A 27,837-nucleotide genomic window follows, 5' to 3' on the forward strand; every position below is an offset into this window, starting at 1 on the left:
AAAACCTGATTTACCCTTTCCTTTAAGGAGTCTTCCTGATAATCCCATCTGGCCTTGTTTTTCCACAGTACTTTTCAACCAAGCTCCTACTCTGTTATATTTATGTTGATTTATTGAAGTTTTTTAATTGTTATATGTATGTTCTTTCCTTCCCAAGTGAATATCAATGTGCTAGAAACACTATCGTCTGTTTCTTTTGACTGGAGTCTAATACACTTGTGGAGATAATGGATATTAAATGTATATATATATATATATTTTGTTGCTCCAGGTTTCAAGTTAAAAATCATGGCTGTTTGTTTAAATCACATAAATTATCAAATAGAAGAACTGAGTGATGGTACCTGCACAATGTTTAATATATGTTAAAGACTATAAAATATATCCTGCTGAAGTCTGTACTTTATCTTCTTTAAAGATTTATTGCTTAGCTTTTAGAATTGATGGTTTTATATTTAAATAGAGAAATAGGTCGGGGCTCATGTAGATATAAATAGAAATTCCATTATTTCATTTTTGTCACTGTAGCATCTTATACCAAAAAAATATTTTAAAGAACAACTTTGAAAAAAATGATAAAGTTAGAGGGCTAACACCACCTGATTTCAAGACTTATAAACCTGGAACAATCAAGACTGTGGTATTGGCATAAAGATAGAAATAGATCAGTGGAACAGAATGGAGAGTCCAGAAACAGATCCACACATAATTGACCAACTGAATTTTGACAAAAGTGTAAAGGCAATTCACTGGAGAAAGGCAAATATTTTTAAAAGACAATACTGAAACAGTTGGCTATCTATATAAAAAATGATTCATATTGGGGCCACCCCCATGGCGGAGTGGTTAAGTTCTTGTGCTCCACTTCATCGGCGCAGGGTTTCGCTGGTTGGATTCCTGGGCCTGGACATGGCACTGCTCATAAAGCCATGCTGAGGTGGCGTCCCACATGCCACAACTACAACAACCCACAACTGAAAAATATACAACTGTGTACTGGGGGGATATGGGGAGAAAACACACACACACACAAAAAAAGATTCATATACAATATATAAAATTAGTTCAAAATGGATCATAGACTTACATTAAAACCTAATTACATTATGTTACATTTATTAAGTCTATTACTTTGGTCTATTACATTGGACTTACATTAAAATTATAAAACTCCTAAAGGAAAACAGAGGGAGAAAATCTTTGTTACCTTGGGTTAGGCAAAGGTTTCTTACATACAACTCCAAAAGCATGATCCAAATTGATAAATGGGACTTCATCAAAATTAAAAATTTCTGCTCTTCAAAAGAGAATGAAAACACACGCCACAGACTGGGAGATAGTATTTGCAAGATATATATATGGTAAAGGACGTACACTCAGAACATATAAAGACCTCTGAAAACTCAATAAGAAGAAGAAAAGCAACCCAACAGAAAATGGACAAAAGATTTGAACAGACATTTTGCCAAAGAAGATATAAGATGACAAATGAGCACATAAAAAGAAGTTCAGTATCATTAGGGAAATGCAACACACCTGTTGGAATGGCTAAAATTAAAAAGATTGATCATACCAACTGTTGACAAACATGTGGAGGAACTGGAACTGTTGTGCCCTGCTGGTGGGAACATAAAGTGGTATAACTACTTTGGAAAACAGTTTGGCAGGGTTTTTTTTTGCCTTTTTTCCAGCTTTATTGCTATATAATCGACATATAATTCTATAGATTTAAGATGTACAATTTGTTGATTTGATACATTTATATATTACAAAATGATTACCCTCATAGCATTAGCTAACACCTCCATCCTGTCACATAATTACCATTTCTTTTTCGTGGTAAGAACATTTAAGATCTACTGTCTTAGCAACTTTCAAGTATATGATACGGTATTATTAGCTATAATCACCATGCTGTCTGTTAGATCTCTAGAACTTGTTAGCTTTTTAACTGGAAGTTTGTACCCTTTTACCAATATCTTCCCATTTTGCCCACTCCTCAACCTCTGGTAACTACTGCTCTACTCTCTGGCAGTTTCTTTCTTTCTTTCTTTCTTTCTTTCTTTCTTTTGTGAGGAAGATTGGCCCTGAGCTAACATCTGTTGCCGATCTTCCTCTTCTTCCTTTTTCTTCCAAAAGCCCCCCAGTACATAGCTGTATATCCTAGTTGTAGGTTCTTCTAGTTCCTGTATGTGGGATGCCGCCTCACCATGGCTTGATGAGCAGTACTAGGTCCGTGCCAAGGATCCCAATCAGCAAATCCTGGGCGGCCAAAGTGGAGTGCATGAACTGAATCATTCCCCTGGCAGTTTCTTAAATGTTAAACATACACCTACTATATGATCCAGCCATTCTACTTAGCTTTTTACCCAACAGAATTAAAGGCATATTTCCATACAAAGACTTGTACATGGGTATCATAGCAGCCTTCTTTGTAATAGCCTAAAACTGGAAATCACCCAAATGTCCATCCAGAGGTAAATGGATAAACAAATTGTGGTGTATCCATACTAGGGGATACTACTCAGCAATAAAAAGCAATTAATTATTGGCACATGTAACAACATGGATAGCTCTCAAAATAATTATGCTGAATGAAAGAAGTCAGGCCAAAAACAAAAGTACATATTGTATGATTTCACTTATTTAAAATTCTAGAAAATGAAAACTAATTATACTGACGGTAGATCAGTACTTCCATAGGGGTGAGGGGCAGGGGAAGAGGGGTGGATTACAAAGAGGATGAGGAAACTTGTGGGGTTATTGATATTCTCACTCTCTTAATTGCGCTGAAGGTTTTGCAGGTATGTATGGAATTCAAAGCTTATTGAATTGTACTCTTCAAATAGGTGCAGCTTTTTATAGCTCAATAAAATTATACCACAATTTAAAAAAAGAAAAAATGTTGTAAAAAGGTGTTAGGGGTGCAATACAGGAGCAGAAGCAACATCATTTAACATATATATTAGCATATTATAAATATGAAAATATATAAATATAATGTATATATTTATAAATATAACAGCATGTACTTTATTGAAGAGACCTACATGTTACCTACCATCTTTGGTTTTAGGGAGTTGCTAGAATATTATCAAAGAAGAAGACCATTTTATAAAGGAAATTATTACACCCTGGCCATCTAGCACTCATCTTTCATTCTGCATAGAGGAGCTGTACAGCTATAATGAAACAGTAAAAAAGGAACAGCAGGCTCTATTTTTAAATTCTGGTAGACCATCTCAATCTTTATCTAAATATCAGTTTTTCCCTCCTTTCATTTTCCTGATAAATTCCTATATTTTGCTGCTGCTTCTTAGTATGTTTTCTTAAACCACATTATTACTAAAATAGGGAATGGAAACCATGTAGAAACCATGTAGTACTATTACGTGGTATTGGTTAAGAAACTCATTCACAAAATAATTTGGAGAAGAAAATTATTGCATTTTATCACAAGTGAGGAATGAACCAAACAATATAGTGGTTAAAATAAGAGTCTAAGAAATCAAGTAGAATTCTCTTTGTATTTCATATATTGTGCTTAATTTATCTGTTATGAAAGTGAGCTCAGATTCATTGTTCTCTTTATTAAAAAAAGAGAAGAGAATTCTGTGTAGGCCACTTTATGGCAACATCAGTATGAATAAAAGAAAATAATGAGTTTATGCTAAGGTTCAGTGACACCACTCAGACAACTCTGCACTAACATGTAACAGTGTACAAAATATGTAGACAAATTTGTTAGTATTTTCTCACTGCAGACTATCACCAAATTACACAGTAGCAGACAGTAGAGATGATTTTTACTTTCTCTATATAATAATATTTAAGAGATACTTAAACTTGATTTTAAAACTCTGCAGTGATTTGTTTAAGATGAGCCTGCAGAGCTATTAGCGCTTAGCTTTTTAAAAAAGTTCTTGATTATAGTAATAAGCATATCAAATCAGCTGCTTGATTTTTTTTATATTTGGAGGAAACAGTGTGACCAGCTGGCAATTGGGATTTGAAATAACAATGGAAAAATAAGTGGTCTGTGCTGAGAATTGTCAGGTATATCTTTTGATGGAAAATCATCTTGCTGGATGGAAAACAACCTAGGTCTCTAGTTATATAATTTAGGCAGGTAAAAAAATTAGGCAGAGCTAGGCTTTTATTAAAGATTTAGTTTGGTTCTTCGAAGTTATGGCAATTCCTGATGAGTAATTTAGTAATAACTTAAGCATCTTTCTGAATTACTTCTGCAAAATACTGCCGGGTATTAATTATTGTAAACATAGTTGGTTGCAAGACTCCTTCTAACTCTAAACTTTCAAAAGTTTCTCATTACCTATGTATGTTCTTCCTCCTTAATTTTATATTCGAGACCTTTCATAATCCTTCCATTGTTAAGGAGCTTTCCTTTAACCTGTTATGTCACTGCTCCTCTGTATGAATTGCCAAAGTTTCTATGATTTTTCTACTTCTTTGCCTTTTGTCTGTCTTTGTTCAGTCTGGACCCTCCACCCTTCTCTCCTCTCTATTTACCCATCTAAGCCCTACAGTTCTTCAGATGCCACATAAGTCAAACCTTTCCTGACATTCTATCCATACATACTATGACTGCCTCTTTTGTGCTTTGGGTTGTGTGTGCCAGTGGTTACCATGGTAGGAACAAGGGGAGAGGATGCCTGGGGTACTCCACTGTGGTGCAGGGAGAAAATATTAGAACTTTACAGATGTTTTTATATCATCCCAGTTAATTTTAATTTTTTTGTATATGCTTTATAATGTACTTGATAAATTAGTACCCACATAGAAGTCAGAAAGTATTTAAAATACAGATAGTGAGAGGTTGCATGTCCAAAATGTTTCACTGGTGGAGTACACACCAGAAAGTTAGGAGACCACTGAGCTATGTATTAATCCTACGTCTTGAATTGTCAGATCTCTTTCTTCATTTGTAAAGTTAGGGCTAGGATTGGATTAGATAATTTCTAAGGTCCCTTTTTAGATAAATGTTCATTGAGTTAAAAAAATTATTTTGAAAGAATTTCAAGCATACAGAAAAGTTGCAAGTGTGGTATAACGAACTCCCATGTGCCATTCACATAGTTTTATCCACCATTAACATCATGCCACATTTCCTCCTCCTCTCTTGAATGCACATAAACATACATATTATTATACTTTTGTTCAGAACCACTTGCTAGTAAATTGCAGAGGTTGTGACCATTCACTGTAAATATTTTAGCATGTGTCTATTAAGAACAAAGGCACTCTTTTGCATAACCACAGTATATTGATCAAATTCAGTACTATATTATTATCTAGAGTATGGTTCATATTCAAATTTTGTTTATTGTCCTAGTATGACCTTTATAGCTGTTTTTTCCCCAGTGTAAGGAATAGGGGATAAAAATTTTATTACCTCTTTTAGTTTTCTTTACTAGAGCAGTTTTTAGTTTTTCTTTGTCTTTCATGACATTGACATTTTTTGAAGAGTACAGGCCCTTTATTTTGTAGAATGTCTCATTTGGGTTTGCATAACTGTTTCCGCTATACCTTTAATTTGTTGTAGTTTAATTCTTTGTGTGTGTACACACGTGCTATGTGATTAGTGTGAGTCCTCTTGTCCAAACTAGATTGTAAGTTTGTTGGTTACAGAGATGATTCATTGTGTTCATTTTTGTTCTTCTGACTTCCAAGCACATACAATACTTTACCTATAATAAAAATTAAATATATTCGTAAGTTAAAAGTTCTTATATAATTATAGGTTAAAAGGATGCTTTCAAACATATAGAGAAGGACATATCAGATTAATTAACTCTCAGTAATTAAGGATGTCAAAGAATACCATGGTAACAATAGAAGCATTATGTTTTATTTTATTGTCTTGAAGGAAATTGGCTACTGCAACCTGTGATATAATACGGGCATGCACAGAACATGGTACATCCTGTATTAATTGACATATATTATTTCTTTTCATCATTCCTCTGAGGAAACCCTTTGCAATAACGTTTGCCCTCTTTTCCATATACAGAGTGTAGGCAGTGAAATAACATGAAAGATCTTATACTTTTAAGCACATGTGTCTCAAGATTGGAAATATCTAAGGTTGTCAAGGAAAGGTCTTTTATTATCCTTTCATTATCAGCGAAGAACAGTTATGAGAAAGGGACTCATCTAAAGTTTTAAGGCAAACACAAGTTAGAAGTTTTCCGTTTTGAAGTCAGCAGCTGGAAAGATGCATTGTAGCCTATTAGAGACTCTAATTTCCCTGAAACCTGTCACTTATGTAAAGGTCCGCAGTAAGCTTGGATTTGTTGTTTAGGATTATTTAGGATTTTTAAATCAGTAGGCTTTTGAACTCTTAGAACATGGTTTTCTTTTGTTTAGATGGAGAACATTTAATATACTGGTTTTCTTAGTATTAACTTTCATAACTGTCGTCTGGGGCAATTATTATCTCAGTTGATTATTTATCTCTGCGGCCCTATTCGAACTACATTTATCTGAACTTACTGAATAACTCCTCGTTACTCAGCACATACTTTAGTGAAGATATTCTTAGGAGTAATGGCTGACATTCTCCATATTGTGGTTTGTCTGTGTGTATGTGCCTGTGGATAACTTGGCAATCACTTCCTCAGCGAAATAACAGTCAGTGTGGTTCAGCCAAAGTTTAGAGGAATGGAATAACTGAAGTGGGAGTTTTTTGTATAATACAGGGTGATACTATCCTTGGTTCTTTCTTATTGAATTGCTCAGGTAGTAGGTAGTATTTTGTGCCTTGGAAGTTACTAAAACAATACAAAGCAAGCAAAAAAACAAAGAAAACCCAACAACCACCACCAAACAGGAAATACCAGATAATTCAGATGATCTGTTTCTTGCCACAGTATGAAACCAAGAACTCTTCCTGTAACTCAAAAATGTATGCTTAGATCACAATCTGATTTAGAGAAAGAAAAACAACATTTTTCCTGTTTTTTCCAGGATCAGGTTTAATAGAAAACTGGTGATGCACTAATCTTTTCACAGACGAGACTTGAGAATATTTCATATGTTTGTCCATTTTTAAAAAAATAGAGTTTTTTCAGGCTTATTTCTACTGCAGCAGGAAGAGGCACTGTGATTCACTGAATTGTGTGAATTAAAGGCATGATCAAGAAACAGGCCATTGAAAATGATAGCCCCTGCAGTGTTAAAAGTACTTTGATCTTCTGTTTTGACATGTTGAGTTTATCTTTAATTATATGTGATGACATTTGATTACTATTCACTTAGACTATTATAATATGGTTTGTAAAATGTAGTTTGTACTATGTAATAAGTTCAGCACCGTTTTTCCGTAGTTAGGAGTTTGCGGCGAGATGTTTTAGTTTTAAGTGCAAACTATTAGATTTCTGAATTAGTAGACACTTGACATGTAAAATATTTGCTGTCAGGCAACGTATGATTCCAGTACAATAAGGATTATCAGTGTGCTCTGTTGACTCAGAGTCTTATTTTATAGAGATAACAGAATTGTGTGTGGTTATTATTTCCACTAACCAGCTGCTTGAATTTAGGCAAATCACCTAAATTCCCTGGACCTTTGAAAAATGAAAGCCTTAGACTAGATGATATCCTAGCTTTCAACTCTGAAATTCTATGCTTCTACTATTCTATGATGTCCATGATAGATATAACGTAGAGTACAATAGAAATTCCTGGCACATTTTCTAAAAGAAAGATGGTTTTAAAATATTGTATGAGTTATTGGTTTTTGACCTTGCATTTTGATATGGAAATGAAATACTTAAAAAAAAAACAACCACAATGACTTTTTCATCTTGCTGGGGAGGGGCAGTGGGTTGGTGGGTAGCCACACTATAAGGCCGTAATTGTAGAGGGAGCTTTCATTTGGAATTTCCTGTTTTATGCCATCACCTTAGCCTTGAGGATATGATGTCTTTCTTTGAAATTGCCTGCTTTGCTTGTATTTACATGCTGAGCCCTGGATTTTTCCCAGTTTAGGCAGTTATATGCCCCACCTATGAAATGTCTTTAAGAATTTGAATCTGATTCTAATTCTCCAAAAGAAATTACAAAATGATTCTTTTTTTTCAAATGGTAGCCAGATATAGTGGTTTGACTTTTAATACCGTTTAATCAATTTTGCCAATGTTCCTGGTGGGGCAATCAGGCAATAAACAAAAGCAAAAATGAATAAACAGACAAAATCCTTCAAGTCTGGTGGCTATTTGGAGAATATCATTAGGGAGCATAATAGTCCATGTGTTTTTATCCTGAAGTTTGCTTTTCTTTGTCATATGACCAACTCTTTACTTGCTAAGATGTCTTCTCTTGTAAAAAACCTGCTCCTAACAACAGGTAGGACCTTCTAGAAACATGCATAGTGATAGGTCCATAGTAGAACTCAATAAATATTTAAGTGAATTGCAATTTCAGAAACATTTTCCAAACATAAAACCTGAAAGATTTAAAAGACTGACTTAATGCATGAAGTTATGAAGCATCTTAACAAATGGTAGAGTTATCTTTATAGGACAAATGAATTGTATTTTTTCCTTCATTTTTAATTGACCGTAAGATTTATTACTTTAAATTCTGATCTGTCGCATACAATTATCGGGTATGATTTACTACCTAAGAACTAAGCATTGGTACTTTGATTTGAATTTTTTACTGAAGAATCATAGTATGTTTTATCTATAAGTACTTTGGGATTTTTTTAAGCTAAAAGCCTATAAATATGTATAATTTGTAATGGGTGGGTGACAGAGTGAAAAGCAAAACCAGAAGGATATGATCATGCAGCAGTATCTCAAGCTACTCTCTTTGCTCACAGGCTATGGCTGTGTTAAGATTTTAGCATTTGTTTCTTTTTAGAGAGGGTAGAAAGGTGAAGCCTTAATATAAACCATTTTGAGTTAGTTAACCCTATACTGTATACTAATGGAGAAGAAAAGTAGTACAGATAAGTCAAAACACAGAAAAGCAAAATAATGATTGCTCTTCTTTATTGGTATAAAGAGCATGGGAAAGGCAGGAGCTGGGTGGGCTCCTAAATCTGGAAAACCTATTGTTGGTGTCTTTTTTCGCTCGCTCTCTGTCTGCAGTTTGGTCAGGATCCCTTGAGCTTTAGGCAGAAGGGTGAGGTGTAGCAGCACGAATTACTGAGCCTAAGGCAACAGCATCTTTAGGTTTTCTCTTTCTTGTTCCCTACAGCTGGTGAATCTGAAGTGAATCCTCAGTAAAATTCCAGATTAGAAGATTTAGCAGGTGGTAGTTCAGTAATCAGAAGGAAAAATGTTGATCTTTAGGAGCCAGACTGAGTTTATGAAAAAATGTTATGGTAGATTAACCTAATTTCATTCTTCTTTGGAATGTTATTACACTATTAATCACACAATACAAGTGTCTGAATTTTATGCAGCTTTTTGACATGGTCCATCATAATATCATTGTGGGCAAGATGGACGAGAGTGATATGATAATATAGTTATGTTGATATGTAACTGATTGAACAACCATCTGAAAGAGTGTTATTTAATGGAAAGAGTGTTAACCTGGAAGGAAGACTCTGGAATCCTACAGGAATCTGTCTTCAGTTTCATGTTATATAAACAAAGAGTTAAAAGAAAATACAGCTGGCATACTGATCACATTTGTAGATAACACAATTGGGGAAGGATGGCTAAAATTATTAGATGGTAGAGATAGGAGTCAAAAAACAGGTCTAAGCATACTGGGATGATGGCTTGGCCAAGAGATAACGTTTGCTGAGAACAAGTTTATAATGTAATATAGAATGGGGGAGAAGTGGCTTAGATATAAGAGTAGGGAAAAAAGACTTAACATCATTAAGTTAACTGAAAACTCAGTATGAACAACTTTGTTATGTTCCTTTTCAAAAAGTGTGATCTTAGGCCACGTTAACAGAATGTCTAGAATGGGATTGATGATAGCCCTGCTTTATTGTATGTGCATCTGGCTATTCTCTATTAGGTTATTACACTTTAAGAGTGACAAGCTTCAAGCACATCCAGAAGAAAATGTCTAAAATAATAAGGGAATTTTTCATATAAGCAAGCTGAGGGAAGAAGGAATGTTAGCCTGTAAGGGGTCATAATAGCTCTCTCCTAATACATAATTGATGGGCAACCCTACAGAAGAGAGGTTTGAATGAGACTGTGAGGTTCCAGAATGCAGAATGACAACCGGTGGTTAGATTATGTTATGTGGAGAGATTTTGGCTCCCTATGAAGAAGAGTTCTCTGCAGAGATGTCTTTAAAGGGGAATGGACTGCATTGGGAATTAAGTAATGAATTTTCCAGAGTGCTGCCAATTTACCTTCTGCGCCTGTGGTAATAGAAGAAATTTATTCGTCAGATAGGGACTAAAACTAGTTGGTTTCTAACATATAGTCTGACTTTTTTTGGTGGTGTGTTCCCTATTTGTTTACAACCAATCTTACTCTCTGTCATTTGGCAAAGAAGCAGAGAATGTCTTTGGCCATAAATTGAGAAGCAGGAATCATCTGTATATGTTATTATCAAAACGTGCCTGTTGCTTTTGCAAGGAGCTTTTCTTCTCTCTACTCACTCCTAAAAATATCTTTCTGAACTTAAAAGGACTTAACGTAGAAGTTTAGAAGGGAAAATAATATTGTTTCCAGGAAACATTGTTTATATATTTGACACATTTTGATTAGCACGAAAACCAAGATGATCCTATGACAGCTATTAGAAGATAGTACTATGAAATGAATGCACATAGACACGTCAGAATAATCAGGTTCAAGGCCGGCCCATGGCCGAGTGGTTAAGTTCGTGCACTCCACTTTGCTGGCCCAGGGTTTCGCCGGTTTGAATCTTGGATACAGACATGGCACCCCTCATCAGGCCATGCTGAGGTGGCATTCCACATGGTGCAACCAGAGGCACTCACAACTAGAATATACAACTATATACTGGGGGGCTTTGGGGAAGAGAAGAAGAAGAAGAAGAAGAAAAGAAGATTGGCAACAGTTGTTAGCTCAGGTGCCAATCTTTAAAAAAAAAAGAAAAAAGAAAAAAAAGAATAACCAGGTTCATTGGTTTGTCCACTCATTTATTCTTTTACTCATTCATCATTTATAATTTTTTTGTGTGTGTGAGGAAGATTGTCACTGAGCTAACATCTGTTGCCAATCTTCCTCTTTTTGCTTGAGGAAGATTGTTGCTGAGCTAACATCTGTGCCAGCCTTCCTCTATTTTGTATGTGAGATGCCTCTACAGCATGGCTTGATGAGTGGTGTGTAGGTCCATGCCCAAGATCTGAACCCACGAATGCCAGGCTGCTGAAGTGGAGCGTGCAAACTTAACCACAATGCCACTGGGCTGGCCCCTGTAAATATTTTTTGAGTACCTGGTAATTTCTGGGCACTCTGCTAGGTGCTGGGAAGTCGATATTTACTGCAATTTCTCTCATCAAACATCTGTTTTAATAGACTTTGTTTTTGATAACTTGCCAAGAAACACTTTTATTAAAACAATAAACACGTATCACTCTTTATTTTTTATATTTTATGATATAAACTACAAATAAAAGTATAAAAGAACCCCTGGAAAAGCCTGAGTTTAACTCTGTATGTTAAGTATTATATGTAGTCATGCAAAAATCACACTTTTCATGTACATCATCAGTATTAACTTTGCTTTGAAACTGAATTCTGAGGTAGAACTTGGTTTTTCAGGGTTCTTTTCATTTGGTGTCAGAGTTTTGTATATTTTCTTCTTTTCCTTTTTTGGACTGTTAATTTCCATGTTGCTCTTTGAAAGGAAAAATAAAATATCGTGTAAGAGGTTTAAAAATACATACTAACTACTCTTTTTTGAGGAAAAAAGCTTTTCTTGCTCTCTTGTTTTTAGCCAGTTTTAATTTCAGTGTACATTATTGCTAGGTAGACAAGAATGATCTTGAAAAAAGAAAGCTTTGGAAATATTAAGCCAACAAAGGCATTGCCTGCAGGATAAGTTAATAGTTGAACATATTCACTGGTTATGCTGCCAAATTTTATCATTAATTTGTTTTAATATAAAGTGGTCGTTCTCTGTCTTTCATCTTAAAAGTACAACTATTAACATTGGCTTATAAATAATTCTCATACCCATGTAGGGTAGATTAGTAGTATCAAGTTTTACAGTTAGAATATAAAATGAGAAGCCAGTGTTCCTCTATGTGACTATAGCAAAGCAGGGTTTAAGGCAGGGAGGGGTCCTCACTGGTTGATCTTTAAGTCATTTATACATGGCTAAGACTGTTGTACTGCCATGTTGTCTTTCTTTGAAGTTTTCCCTTCTTTGGCAAAATATTAGCTCCTATGTGTCAATCTTCCCATCCCCAACTTAGGGTCTTCTCTGACCGTTCCCATAATCATCTGAAGATTGCAGAGAAATTGAAGAGTTATTTGTACAATCTTGTTCATAGCAGCATTATTCACAATAGCCAAAGGGTAGAATCAACCCAAGTGTCCATCAACAAATGAATAGATAAACAAATGTGATCTATACATACGAAGGAATATTATTCAGCCTTAAAAAGGAAGGAAGTTCTCGGGGGCTGGCCCCGTGGTGGAGTTGTTAAGTTCGCGCGCTTCACTGCAGGTGGCCCAGTGTTTCATTGGTTCGAATCCTGGGCACGGACATGGCACTTCTCATCAAACCACGCTGAGGCAGCATCCCACATGCCACAACTAGAAGGACCCACAATGAAGAATATACAACTATGTACTGGGGGGCTTTGGGGAGAAAAAGGAAAAAAATAAACTCTTAAAAAAAAAAAAAAAGAAAGGAGGTTCTGACATATGCTACAACAGGGATGAACCTTGAGGACATTATGCTGGGTGAAATAAAAGCCAGTCACAAAAAGACAAATTGTAGATGATTCCACTTATATGAAGTAGCTAGAGTATTCAAACTTAGAAAATGGTGGTTGCCAGGAGGTGGCGGTAGGAGGAAATGAGAAGGTGTTTAATGAGTATAGACTTTCAGTTTTGCAAGATGAAAAAGTTCTGAAGATTACACAACAATATAAATACACCTAACATTACTGAACTGTACACTTTTAAATGGTTAAGATGGTAAATTTTATGTAATATGTACTTAACCACAATTAAAAAAAGAACTTTCAACAATATTTCAAGAGGTTAGCTAAGTAAAAGCATTCCCTTTACATTAAAAAAAGTAATAATAAAAATGATTGGGGAGAAATGAAAACGACAATAAAATAGCCCTCTACCAAAACAGACCAGTAACCAGGGTGTTTCTGGCTTCAACTTCAGGATTTAGGCTGTAAGGCAAACTCACTAATATATACATTATAATGATTATAACTAAGTCATTTACTCCGCATGTGCAAAACTGAACTTAGGATCTTTTCCTCACAAATTTGTTCTTGTTTCCGCTGTCCCAAGTTAGACGTATGAATATCAGCCCACACATCTTTTTTTCCTTTACACTACAAATACTATTGATGGCCAAGTCCTGCTAGTTGTATATTTTTTACCTTTCTCTTAATCTGCCTTCTCTACATCAGTGGTGCCAAACAAATACTTCTGTACATCTGCCTTCTCTTCATCACATAGAAGCTTCTATGTGCCAGACTCTGTTCTAGCTGATGTAAGATTTTTTTTTTTAGAGGAAGATTAGCCCTGAGCTAACTATTGCTGATCCTCCTCTTTTTGCTGAGGAAGACTGGCCCTGAGCTAACATCTATGCCCATCTTCCTCTACTTTATATGTGGGACGCCTACCACAGCATGGCATTTGCCAAGTGGTGCCATGTCTGCACCCGGGATCTGAACCGGCGAACCCTGGGCCACCACATAGCGGAACATGCAAACTTAACCGCTGTGCGACCGGGCTGGCCCTGGAAAAAAGTCTTTTATATTTACTTCAACATTAAATATTAATATTTAAATTTATTAAATTAAAATAAAATTTAATTTATAAATAATAGTGAAAATATTAAATATAAATGAAAAGAATTTGTAAATAATGATTTAATATTTATTAATAAATATTAAGTATTAAAATTAAATATTAATGTTAATACCACATATTTAACATTTCTAGTGTTCTTCATTCCTTTGTGTAGATCCAGCTTTTCATCTGGCATCATTTAACTTCGTCCTGAAGAATATTCTTTAACATTTCTTATATTGCAAGTGTGCTTGCAATAAATTCTCTCAGCCTTTGTTTTTCTGAAGAAAAAAAAATTTACCTTTATTTTTAAAGGAAATTTTTGCCAGATATAGAATTCTAGCTTGAGAATGTTTTATCTTTTTCCTTTTAGCACTTTAAAGTTGTCATTCCATTGTGTTCCGGCTTGCATTGTTTCTAATGAGAATTCAGTGGAATTCTTAGCTTTGTTATATCTGATGTCTCTTTTTTTTATTGCTTTAAAAATTGTTCTTTTTATAACTGCTTTTTAGTATTTTGATTTTGATGTGCCTTTGTGTGGTTTTCTTTGTTTATTTTGCTTGTCATTTATTGAGGTGCTTTTATATTTTTTTAATTTTCCATCAAATATGGTAACCTTTGGCCATTAGTTTTCCAGTGCTGTTCTGCTCTCTCACTCCATACATGGTACTCTAATTACATGTTGTCAAACCAGTTGATATTGTTCCACAGATAGTGTGCCTTTGTTAATTTTCTCTTTTTTTTTTCTCTCTATGCCTCATTTTGGATAATTTCTATTGTTGTGCTTCAAGTTCAGTGGTCTTTTCTTGTGTCTGTCTGCAATTGATTCCACACATTTTTCACTTCAGGTATTTTCATTTCTAGAAGCTCTGGTTTTTTGTTGTGTTTGTTTGTTTTGGTATCTTTCACTTCTCTCATTTTTTCCTTTATATCCATGAGCATAAATTTAGTTCTTTTACCGTCTTTATCTGCTATTTCTACATCTTTGTCATTTACACGTCTGTTTCATTTACTAGTTTTTCTCCTGTTTATGGGTCTCATTTTTTTGTGTCTTTGCATGTCTGGTAATTTTTGATTGGATGCTGGATATTGTAAATGTTAGGTTGTTTAATGCGGAATTTTATTCTCTTTCTATAAACAGTGTTAGGCTTAGTTATATCAAGTAGTTTGAGTTAACTATGGATCAGTTAAATTCTTTTGGAGCTTGTTAGAGGTGTCTAGAGTTGTCTTTCCTTAAGGCAGTCGTTCTCAAAGTTTGGTACCTGGCCCAACAGCATCAGTATCACCTGGGAACTTGTTAGAAGTGTGAAATCTAGAGCTTTGCTTCAGTATCACAGAATCAAAAACTGTGGGGGTAATGCTTAGCAGTCTGTATTTTAACACCCCTCCAGTTTATTGTGATGCATTCTCTAAGAACCACTACTCTAGAGCTAATTTAGCTTTGCTGCTAGGGTGTGACTCTTTTGGTGTCTCTATGCAATGTTCTAGATATGCATTGAGGGCTCTACTTTAACTGGTCAAACTGTCTCACAGCCTTGTATGAGTTCTGGATACTATTCAGATTAACACTCATGGTACTTTGCTTGGTTTTGTGGCATTTGCTCTATGCACATGCAGCTAGTTTTAACCCATAGTTTCTAGAGGACCCCTCTGCAGATTTCTCAAGCTCTTCCCTGCATAGCTTTCTTCTCTTTAGTACTCTGTCCCACAGATTTCATCTCTTTCCTCCTCCTTAACCTCTGAACTCTTTACCCCAATTCAACAAGACATTTATGTTCTGCTTGGGTTACTAACCTCTGTGTTGTATTCCAGAAGGTGCTTCCAGACAGACATCAAGGGCAATTTGGGGGCTTACCTTGTTTATCTCCTTCACACAGGGATCACGGTCCTATGCTGACTTTTGTCAATGTGTGACGACAATTCTTTTATATATTTTGTCCAGTTTTCTTGTTGTTTATAATAGGAAGGCAACCCTGGTCCCAGTAAGTCTATTATACCTGGAAGCAAGGTACTTATTTTTAATGGTCATGAGGTCACACGAGAGCTAATTTTATGAGGAAAATGAACATTATATTAATTTCTTCACATTATTTCTGGCACTTCTAGAGTTCTGTATCTACTACATATTAGACACTGTGCTAGGGCAGGAGGATTCAAACCTAAATAGGATAGGGCCTTTGCGTTCAAAGATCTCTTAACCTACAGGAACAGACTGATGTGTAAACAACTCATTATAAGTCAGTCTATGATGAAGGCTGTACTAGAGGCAGCATGAAATTATATAAAGACCATGAGCTTTGAAATCAGATAGGCTTCATTTAAATCTCAGCTCTATGACTTACTATTGTGCTGTGTAACCTCTCATAGTCTTAGTTTCCCGTCTTGCAGAATGGAGGTAACAGTCTTTGTGGGATGTTGAGGAGATTAAAATGAGATTCTTTTATACAGCACTTGGCATGGAGTAGAGGCTCATTAAGTGTTAGTTTCTTTCTCCTTAGAACAAACGTAGGAGGGAGAAACAGTAATTATTATTGTAAAATTCTTCAGGGAGGAAATGAGATTTAAATTGTGCCTTGAAGGTCAAGTAGAACTTTTGATATATCTTCCATGGGTCCCAAGGACATTCTACTTTTAAGGAAGTGAATGAGCGAGGGCTCAAAGGTCTAAAAGGTAGGGAAGCCTGCGGATATACTTATGAAAGTTAGCATAGTCCGGAGCCTTAAGAAAAACAGTTAGGATCTTTAAAAAAAAAAAAATCCTAGTAGTAGGAAGGTAAAAATAAAGAAAAAAAAGAATAAACCAAAAATCTAACCCAGTAAAAGTATACTTCTTTAGGCCATTCCCATTTACTGCCATGACTAATAAATTTGGGAAGGCCTGTGGAAAATTCCTGTGGGCTGATATTTTCCTAACCACTGTTCAAACCTACTTTAAGTTGATATTCTAAGCTGATCATTTCATTAATCTTAAACTCCAGAGCATGTCCCCAAGTTTCCAAGAGTTTGCTGAATTGTTTTTCTCTGTTATCTATTCCCTTGGGTTACTTCCATTTTTTTCTTTCTCATCCTGTAAAAATTGATTCCCTAGGGTTTCTAAGTGATTGATAATGTGAACGTACTAAAAAACCTTTCTTAGAGTCTAGAATGTCTTTGTGTGTTCACATTTAGTAGGAATACTGTCAAGGGCTGAGTGAAACATGTGAAGAATATACTTTCTAGATTTCTTTTGGTAGGGGATTCTAAACTTAAGCATTTTATTTCATTGAGGTTAAGCTTTATCCTAACGAGGGTTTTTTTGTTTTGTTTTGTTGTAAATTATTGCTTTTTGCATTGTCCATTAAGAATCAGATGGCTTCCTGCATTGAGCTGGCTTCATTTTTCCAGTGGGTAACTTTTATCTGACCTTTAGGTATTTATTCTAATATTGTTTTGCTTGGTTTCTGAAGCTCTGGAATGTTTTAGAAAAAATAAGGCTCATGGAGAAGAGCTGTTATCCCTGAAAATGATAAGACCAGAAATGGGAAAAACAAAAACCAAATATCACACTTGAAATCTGGATTTCAGTTTTTAAAAAGACCTTTGCCTCTGTCTATGATGCTAATCATTTGGAAGTCTGTCCCTCTCCTCTGTGATGTGTTCTCTTGTTTTCATACTAGAATTACGTTAAGTTCATAAATTAAATTCAAAAGAATTTATGTATTTATAATATTGAATTTTCTCATTCATGAAAATGATTTATTTTTCTGTTTATTTAGGTCTTCTGCAATTATATTATGGAGTTTTATCCCTGAAGATCTTGTACATCTTTTATTAGATTTATTCATGGATTTTTAATAGTCTTTTTTAAATGGGAGTTATTTTTTTATTACAGAATCAAATTGGTTGTTGCCTCAGAAAACTGACATTTACATATAGATTTTTAGTCCAGTAAACTTGCTTTCCTTGCTTATTAAAATTGTTTTGTAGATTTTCCAGGGGAAGAGTCATCATAGGCAGTGGCAATTTTTCTTTCTTTTCCAAATCTCAGACTTCTTTATGCTTGAATAGAAGTGGTGATAGTGGGACCTTGTTTTGTTCTTGATTTAAAGAGACTGTTTCTAACATATTTTTTCTGTTAGAAAATTTCTTTCTGTTGCTGGATTGGTGCATATTTTTTAAAGTAGCAAATCAATATAGAATTTTACGAATGTTTTCTCTATTCTGTATCTACTGGGATAAATCCTGAGTTTTCTCTTTTATTCTGTTAATGAAGTGAAATATGTTCATGGATTTTCTAGTGCTAAACCATTCTTATATTCTTAGACAAACTCTATTTGGTTGTTCAAAAACAATATATGTCCAAATTTTTGTTTTGTTAATGTTTTGTTTAGGAGTGCCCTGTAATTTTTCTTTCTAGTGTTATACCTTTTAGATCATAGAATAAGCTTGCTAGCTTTTCCTCATTTTCTATTATCTGGGAAAATTTATACAACATAGGATTTATTTCTTCCCTGAAGGTGTGGTAAAACTTATTTTACTCCCTCTGTACCTGGTAGAGTTTTTAGGTGGGAATTTTTAATTTTGTTGTACATTTTTAAAAATTGAAGTGTGACATACATGTGGAAAAGTGTACAGATCATAAATGTACAGATCAGTGAATTTTCACAAACTGAACAAATCCATGTAACCAGAATCCAGATCAAGAAACTAAAAATTACTCGCACCCCGTAAGTCCTTGTTCTATGCCCTTTCAGCTACTCCCTCTCCCCAGGGGTAACCACTACCCCAATTTCTAAACCATAGATTAGAGGTTTTTGTTTGGTTGGTTTTGAATTATATATAAATGGAATTATATAGGATGAATTCTTGTGTATGTGGTTTCTTTTACTCAACAATATATTTGTGAGATTCATCATGTTGTTTTGTAGTTCATTCATTCTCTTTGCTGTGCAGTATTCTATTGTGTCATTATTCATGCAATAGAGTACACTACATTTATTTATCCATTTAACTATTAATGGATTTTGGGGTACTTTCCAATTTGGGGCTAATATGAATAGGGCTGCTATGAACATTCTTATATATAAATATGGCTTTTGGTGAACATATTTACGAGGAATTGAATTATTGGGTCAGAGGGTTTCCTATGTTTTGCTTTAGTGGTCTTACCAGTTAAGTTGTTGAACTAATTTACATTCTTACCAGCAGTGTTTGAGTTCTAATTGTTTGCATTCTTGTTGAGGCTTCATATTTAACTATTTTATTTTAGCCATTCTAGTGGGTATCTTGAATATTGTGGTATGCTGTTAATTTGTCTTTCCTTGCTGATTAAGTACCTTTTTTATATGCTTATTAGTCATCATTTGTATATTCAAGATTTTGTCCATTTGGATTGTCTGCCTTTTTCTTATTGATTTGTAGACGTTCTTTATATTTATACATACCCATCTTTTGTTGGATTTATGTACTGCAAATAGCTTCTCTTATGGGTAGTTTTTAAATTAGTTTTCAATTTTCTAATAGTTATTCATTTTTCTATTTCCTTTTGAGATCATTTTAGTAACTTTTTTCTAGCAAATTGTTGATTTATCTGTTTTTAAATCTACTGATATAAAGTTGTTTCGATTATTGTAGATAATTATTAGTCACTATCTCTTTAAATATTGCATATACAAGTGTGCGTATGTGTGTATATTTTTAACATAACTGGTAGCATTCTTTACATACTGTTTTATACTTTGTTTTCTTCACTTAACAATATTTCTTGGAAATCCTTGCTTTTCAATATATATAGAGCTTCTAATTTTTAAAAATAACTTGATAGTACTTAATATTATTATGCAATAATTTATTTACCCAGTCCCCTAATGATGAGCATTTGAATTATTCACTCTTTTGCTATAATAAGCACAGCTGCAGTGGTGATAAATTCATAAAGTGGGATTTCTTGTCTCATAAACTCCTGGGCTGGTACAGTATTAACTTTTATGTTTCTTTTCTTTTTTTAATTTTAAAAACCTTAAAAAAATTTAGATATAATTCACATGCAGTAAAATTCACCATTTTAAAAGGTTCAATTCACTGTTTTTTTTTAAATATATTCAAAGAATTGTGCGACTATTACCACTATCTAGTTGCAGAACATTTTCATCATCCCCAAAAGAAACTCTGTACCTACTGGCAGTCTCCTGCCCTCCCCCAGCCCCTGGTGACCACTAGTCTACTTTCTGTCTCTGTATTTGCTGCTCTGGACATTTCATGTAAAGGGAATCATACAAAATGTGATCTTTTGTGTCTGGCTTCTTTTACTTAGTATAATATTTTCAAAGTTTTATCCATATTGTAGCATATATTAGTACTTCATTTCTTTTATGGCCAAAAATATTCCATTGTCTGGGTATACTCTATTTTAGTTGATGGATGTTTGGCTAGTTTCTACTTATTGGCTATTATGAATAAATGCTTCTATGAATATTCGTGTGCAGGTCTTTGTGTGGACATATGCTTTCAATTTTCTTGAGTCATACCTGGGAGTGGAATTTCTGGGTTATATAATCCCTCTTTGTTTAACTATTTGTGGAACTATCAAACTATTATCAGCTGCACCATTTTACATTCTCACCAGCAGTGTATGAGAGTTGCAATTTCTTCACATATTTATCAGCACTTGTTATTTGCCTCCCTCCCCATTTTTTTTAAATTATAGCTCCTATCATAATGAGTGTGAAGTGGTATCTCATGGTTTTGATTTGTATTTTCCTAATGACTAATGATATTGAACATTTTTTCATGTGCTTATTGGCTATTTGTATATCTTATATGGAGAAAGGTCTGTTCAGATCCTTTGCCCATTTTTTAATTGGGTAATTTGTCTTTTTATTGTTGAGTTGTAAGAGTTCTTTATATATTCTGGATACAAGCCCCTATCAGATATATGACTTGCAATTATTTTCTCTTAGTCTGTGGTTGTCTTTTCACTTACTTGATAATGTCTTTTGAAGCAAAATTTAAAAAATTTTAATCAATTCTATTTTGCCTGTTTTTTCTTTTGTTGTTTGTGCTTTTAGTGTCATTTTTAAGAATCCATTGCCAAATCTGAGGTCACAAAGATTTACTCCATGTTTATAGTTGCAGCTTTTACATTTTACATTTGATTTGTTTTGAGATTTTGAGGTAATTTTTGTATATAGTAACAGGTAAGGGTCCAACTTTATTCTTTTGCATGTGGATATCCAGTTGTCTCAAAATTGTTTGTTGAAGAGACTATTTTTTCCCCATTGAATGGTCTTGGCACCCTTGTTGAAAATCAGTTGACCCTCTATGTATGGGTTTGTTTCTAGACTCTTAAATCTATTCCATTGATCCTTATTCAGTACTACACTTCTTAGTAAGTTTTGAAATCGGGAAGTGAGTCCTTCGCCTTTGTTCTTTTTCAAGATTGTTTTGGCTATTCTGGGTCTTGTGCATTTTCATATGATTTTTAAGGTTAGCTTGTCCATTTCGGTAAAAAAAAAGGCAACTGAAATTTTGATAAGGATTGTATTGAATCTTAGATCAATTTGGGGAGTATTGCCATCTTAATGGTATTAAGTATTCAAATCCATGAATGTGGGATATCTTTGCATTTTTTTTAGGTCTTCTTTAAATTCTTTCAATATTGGCTCTTTCTACTGCTATGAAACATTGTGCTGGAGGTTCTAGCCAGGACAATTAGGCAAGAAAAAGAAATAAAAGTCAACCAGATTGCAAAGGAAGAAGTAAAACTATCTCTCTTTGTAGATATGGGTAGATCTGCACCTGGGATCTGAACCAGTGAGTTCCGGGCCGCTGAAGCAGTGTGTGCAAACTTAACTGCTGTGCCACTGGACCAGCCCCAACGTGATCTTATATATATATAGAAATCCCTAAAGAATTCCCAAAGGACAAAAATATCAGACATAGTAAATGAGTTCTGCAAGGTTGCAGAAATACAAGATCAATTGTTGTATTTCTATATATTAGCAATGAAAATGTGAAAATGAAATTAAGAAAATAATTCCATTTGCAATTGAAAGAAAAAGAATAAAATACTTAGGAATAAATTTAACCAAAGAAGTATAATATTGTTCTCTTCTGATTTCCATTTTTTGCCTCCTATGTTTGGGGATTTCCCTTTTTTCATTTGAAGCTCATCTATATTTTTAAAACAAAGATCATCATAGATCTTACCTAATATTATGTTTGGAGAGAAGAGAGAGTCTCACTGTCTATGTGTGTGTGGTTAGAGAGTTCTAGGTTAGGTCATTCCCCTGTGTTGCTGGAATTTCATCAGTACATTTTCTAGGTGTAAATAGTTTTTGTTAGATCCAATTCAATTATAAGAGAAAGGTATTAAGGACTTTTTCCAGCATAAATTCAGTGGAGCCAATTAATAACAAAGTGCTGATAAATATGACTACATGAAAATTTTAAACATCTCTATATTAGAGAAACTTTAAAGGACAACAACAAAGAGGTAGAAATATTAACATGTACGCTGAGAAAGGGCAAATCTCTGTTTCTGTATGAAGTGTTCTTTTAAGTCAGTGAGGAGAAAATGCTAACTCGTAATAGAAAAATGGACAAATAACATAAAAAAAAGAGAATTCACAGAAGAAATACAAGTGGCTAATAAAAGAAAAATATTTAGCTTCATTAATGAAATACATACAAATTAAAATATTGACATTGCTTTTTGCCTTGCATGTTTTAAAAAAATATAATGCCTTTTTGTAGAGTATGGAGTGAAAATCTCAGATAATTCAATAGTGGAAATGTAAATTGGCATTACCTTTGTGGAGGATATTTGACAACACATGTAAAATTTGATATAATATATTTATATAATTTAAACTAGTAGTTTTACTTCTTGGAATTTATCCTGAGAAAATAATCATTATTTTTAATATAGATTAAGTACAATGATGTTCATTCCAGCATTGTGTTTAATGGTTTAAATTTGGAATCAACAATAGAGAGATGGTTAATTGCATACAGAATATCTTACCATTATTAAAATTCATATTTTCAAATGTGGACAAATTGCTGTTATGTAATGTTAATGTTAAGTGAAAATATCAAGATATAAAGTCATGTTAAAAGTATAACAGTTCTATTAAAAACAACCGTCACCTACACAACAACCATCAAACATGTACACACATATACATATAGAAAAAGAAATACCTCATCATATTGGAAAGAAATACCCCATCATATTGACAGTAATTATCTTTGGGTGATGGAATTAAAGTTGATATTTTCTCCTTTATATAGTTCTGAATTTTCCAGATTTTCAAGAATAAATATGTATTACTTTTTATTTAGGAAAAAAAAGTACAATAATTATGAATAAGATGTTTTCACACAGATTAAACAGATTATTATGGCTTGGTGAGAATTTTTTCCATATGGCCCTGGGATTTTCTTTCTTCAGTTTATGAATGGAAGTGCTGACATTTGTGAACTAGTTTGCTAAGTTATAGGAAGCAGCTTTGAAAATTGAAGTATTTTAAATCCTAAAGATTTACAATGAAGAAAATACTTCGGCAAATAGTGTCAATAAGTATATGTATTTGTATTGATATGTATTGCTGATATGTATTGCCAACTTGTCACCAGTTGGGTTAACATTTGTGTAACGATAACTTTGTTATTCCTCCCTCATTTAGTATAGTCTCCCGTCCACCCTTCACCAAGCCCTGAGGAATAGTTCATTGTTGCAGTAACAAGCACCAGTTCTCTCTCGCTGCAACCCCTTTCAGAACCTAACGTTTTTACCTTCTTATGTTATATTTTATTTATTCTTGAGAATTTTTTAAGTAGGATTTCCCTAAATAAGGAGAGCCATCTCTCTGGTTTTAGGATTATGATCTCTTTAATTATAAAGGAGTTTTCATATTATATCTAGAGTGGAAATTTGAGTTAATTCAACCTTATTTTGCATCTCTTGTGTGCCATGGTACTGATATTGAAGTATAACAAAGAATAGACTGACCCTTGTCATTCTGTGGATCCCAGTGGAGACTTTATAGGGAGAGGATGACGCAGTAATTAAAAGAATGAGCTACGCTTTGTAGGTTTAAATGCATGCTCTATAATTTACCAGCTTATTATTTAATGTCTCAGTATCCTCATCTGTAAAGTAGAAATAATAGTACTTTCTTCAATCACTTGATCAAACTTTTCATTTGTAAGACATTATGGTTTTGTTTATTTATTCACCATAATGTAAAATCCTGGAGGACAATCACTTCGTCTGGCTCACTTATGTATTTCTAGCATCTAGAAAGGGTCTGCTATAATAGCTCCCAGTAATGCTGTTCCTTCTCCTGGGAGCATTCTTCCTACACATCTTCACATAGCTCATTCTTATGCTTTATTTAGCTCTCTGCTCAAATATCAGCTTAATAGAGAGGCCTTGATAGACCGTTTCTTCTTTAAAATAGCATCGTTCAATTGGTCTCTATTTTATCCTGCTTTATTTTTCTCCATAATGCTTAACACTACTGATATTATATATATCTATATATCTGTATATATGTTTTCTTGCTTATTGTCTGTCTTTTCCACTAGAATATAAGATCTATAAGTGCCAGGATTTTGTTCACTTCTTTATTCTTAGATTCTCACCAGGTACATTAAGCTCGCAAATGTTTATTGAATGAATAAATGAATAAAACTGTTGAATATACGGGTGAATAGATAAAGGAATATTACTTACTTTATAGGGTTGCTATGAAAGTGAAATGAACAATTTCAGTTGTTGCACTTTCACAATGATTGATACAAGTAGACATTTAATGTTAGTCATATATGTTAGCCATAATATAGCTCAGAATTTCTAATTCTTACTGCAAATTTTCAAAACTAGTGTTTTTGTTACTATTTTATAGATGAGAGAATTGAGGCTCAAGATGTATTCAAGGCTTAGTAAGTTCTGACTAGTAAGGACTGTATCTGGGATTCAAACTTTTATGTGCCTTGTTCCTTAACTACAGCTCTTTTCACTCTATTCTGTTGCTCTCAAAAAAATCAAAGGAGGCCCATGGGGAAGGTAACATTTGATCTGGCTTTGAAAGATGAATGGGAGTTTGCTTGGCATACAGTAGGGGGACAAGGGCGTTCTGAGCAGAGGAAACATCATGAGTAATGATACGTATCATGGTTGTGCAAGGGCACTTGAGGGAACTAGCTCCCAACTGTGAAGAGTATCAGCAGTATTTTTATAACTGGGTCGGTATGGACACTCTGGCTATCAACCTTGTCAGTGGATTTACTGAGTTTTAATGAGTTTTACTAATTTATTGGTTTTAATGAGTTTGTCTCTCTCCAAAATGGTAGCCAGTAGACACCTGTGGCCGTTTAAATTTAAATTAATCAAGATTAAAGTAAAAAATTAGTTCTTTGGATGCAATAGCTGCATTACAGTGCTCAATAGCCACAGGTATTGGGCAGCATAGATATGGAACATATCCATCATTGCAGAAAGTTCTGTTGGACAGCATGGTTGTAGGCAGGTAACACATGACTAGATAGAGGATTCTAGCAAAACAGTTACATAGAAGAGGAGAATAGTGAATTAAAAAGATCTTAAAGTTCCCCAAACTACAAATGCTTTAAAAAACAGAGTGGGGAGCAGTTATTGGACATTCTAATCTAATCAAGCTTAAAAATGCCAGTTAGGCTTTTATTTTTCTTTATAGATGAATATTTCGGTTTATTTGGCTTGGGTAGGGATACAAAGCCAAAAGCTTCAAAAGTCTTGAGAAATTACTCCATGGATATAGATTAAAAACTATCTAATGTGCCTCTTCCGCCCCACTAGCCTGGCGTGTCGAAACAAATGGAGTCAGAAACTTGAGATAGCCAATGCCTGATCTAGGTTCTAAACCATTTAGACTGATCACTCATTAGGTAAAGAATTGACTTGACCTAATATGGATCTATAATTATCTTCATATTTACAGAAGTTTATATCGTGGCTCTTCTCACTTTATAAAAACTTCACATAAAATCTCAAAATATCCCTATGAGGTTGGCTTTATTTCCTCAGATACAGAAATAAGAGTGCAGACCGACCTGTCCAATGTTATATAACCAGGAGGTGGCAGAGTCAGTATACAGTCTCAGATTTTCTGACTCATAAGTCAAGTGCTCCTCAAATCACCTTTATAATAAGAATATGTTTCTTTAACCAGGATAAAAAGGAATGTAAAACCCTTATGACCAAAATGAGAAGAACTGAGATGAAAGGTTGCATGAGAGGCCTTAGAGAAGTGACTGTTTTGGGAGCAACAGGTTGATCCTCAAAGTCATTGGAAGTCACCAAAGTCCTCTCCTCAGAGTAGTAAGAGAGTAGCATGATGAAAGCAGTTTGCTAAAGCTTTGTAATTAACTTCATTTGCTCAACTGAGGAGCAATTGGGTGAAAAGTTGTATTTGATGCTGGGAGTCTGTTGAAGTATTGTAGGGGAAGGATGACTGTGCTTGGACTTTATTAGTAGAAAGAGATTTAAGGCAGGTGGATTAACGTACATTTTGAAGAAGGAATACACATTATTTGGCAAAAGTACCGTTATTCTGACAGTCACTAGGCTTAAAATGTTGGTCTTCCCACTTCTACCCAGGATTGAGTGTGTCATCCTCTTGACTATGATAACATGTTGTTTATACCTATATTATAGTATTCGTTGTGGTCAAACATCATTATTTTTATGGATATTGTCTGTCTGCCTTACGAGATTTTGAGCACCTTGAAAGCTGATCTATTTTCGTATTTTTGAGTGCCTTGCACAAAACAGGATCTCCATAGATGTTTGCTGAACTGAAACTAATGATCTCTGACCATTCTTTCTATTTTATTCTCATACTGAATAAATTATCAGTTTGTGACTTTTTATTTTCAGGCTCCCTCAATCTATTCATTTGCTTTTAGGCCCATTTCTACTTCCCCTCCCACCACTCTAGTTCAGGCACTGGCCAGCCACCTATTTTGTGGACAATTGAATAGTTTTTAAATTTTGTTTTGTTTTTCCTCCAGTCCTTCAACCTTTTAATCCAACCTGCATGAGACATCTAGATTACTCCGATTCTTCAAATATTGCTACTGCCATTTCACTCTTTTTCAGTGGCTTGCCATGATCCACTGAATTAAGTGCAAATCCTCAACTTGCTATTCAAAGCTGTTTATAGCTAATTGGAACCTACCTTTCCACAGCACTAAGGAAAGTTTTAAGGAAGTGAGTAGTTCCTAAGAATTGCTTATTGATGTGTTTTTGATGGCTGTGAGATTCAAAAGATTTTAAAGACATACAGCAACATAAGAAATGACTTGAAAACAATACAAATCAATATATGATCAATTGCTTGACTATGTGATTAGTCCATAGATGCCTTAGAACTTCAGAGAAAAAGATCATTAAAACCTTGGGTTATCAGAGATACAGCTTCGTTGGAGAAGCTGATAGTTGTTTGGGGTCCTGTATCATTTATTCATTTTATTTATTTGGACCAAATCTCTCTCCCTGTTTTTCTAATACAAATATGTAAGGTTTTAGAGTAATGGGCTCTATTTTGTCAGTATAAAAATATTTCCTTTGTCAGAAGAATTCAGATGCTTATAAGTAGATATTCTTGCTTAAATGTTATTATTTTAAATGTTATTGGATTCCTTCCCAGTACTTTGAAAATATACATACCTGACCTTTTCCTTCTGATCAGCTTCTACTGTGGAGACTTAGTTTGAAGTCATATTGGACTAATTTGAAGAAAAGTAGAATTTGGCAGATATTATAGCAGTTGACTATCATAAAATTTAGGTTCCATACTGGGCATGGCATTGTTTAAGCTCAACTAATAATAGAGTTTGTCAATAATGGA

The 27,837-nt window shown here is 34.2% G+C and overlaps 1 protein-coding gene across 16 annotated transcripts in view; it reads left to right on the forward strand.

Moving 5' to 3' along the window:
- The window catches only part of RAD51B (RAD51 paralog B), a 672,310-nt gene that overhangs the window by 128,518 nt on the left and 515,955 nt on the right, over positions 1-27,837 (forward strand). The window lies entirely within an intron of this gene.

This window comes from Equus caballus, chromosome 24 (assembly GCF_041296265.1).
Source record: "Equus caballus isolate H_3958 breed thoroughbred chromosome 24, TB-T2T, whole genome shotgun sequence".
Taxonomy (NCBI): Eukaryota; Metazoa; Chordata; class Mammalia; order Perissodactyla; family Equidae; genus Equus; species Equus caballus.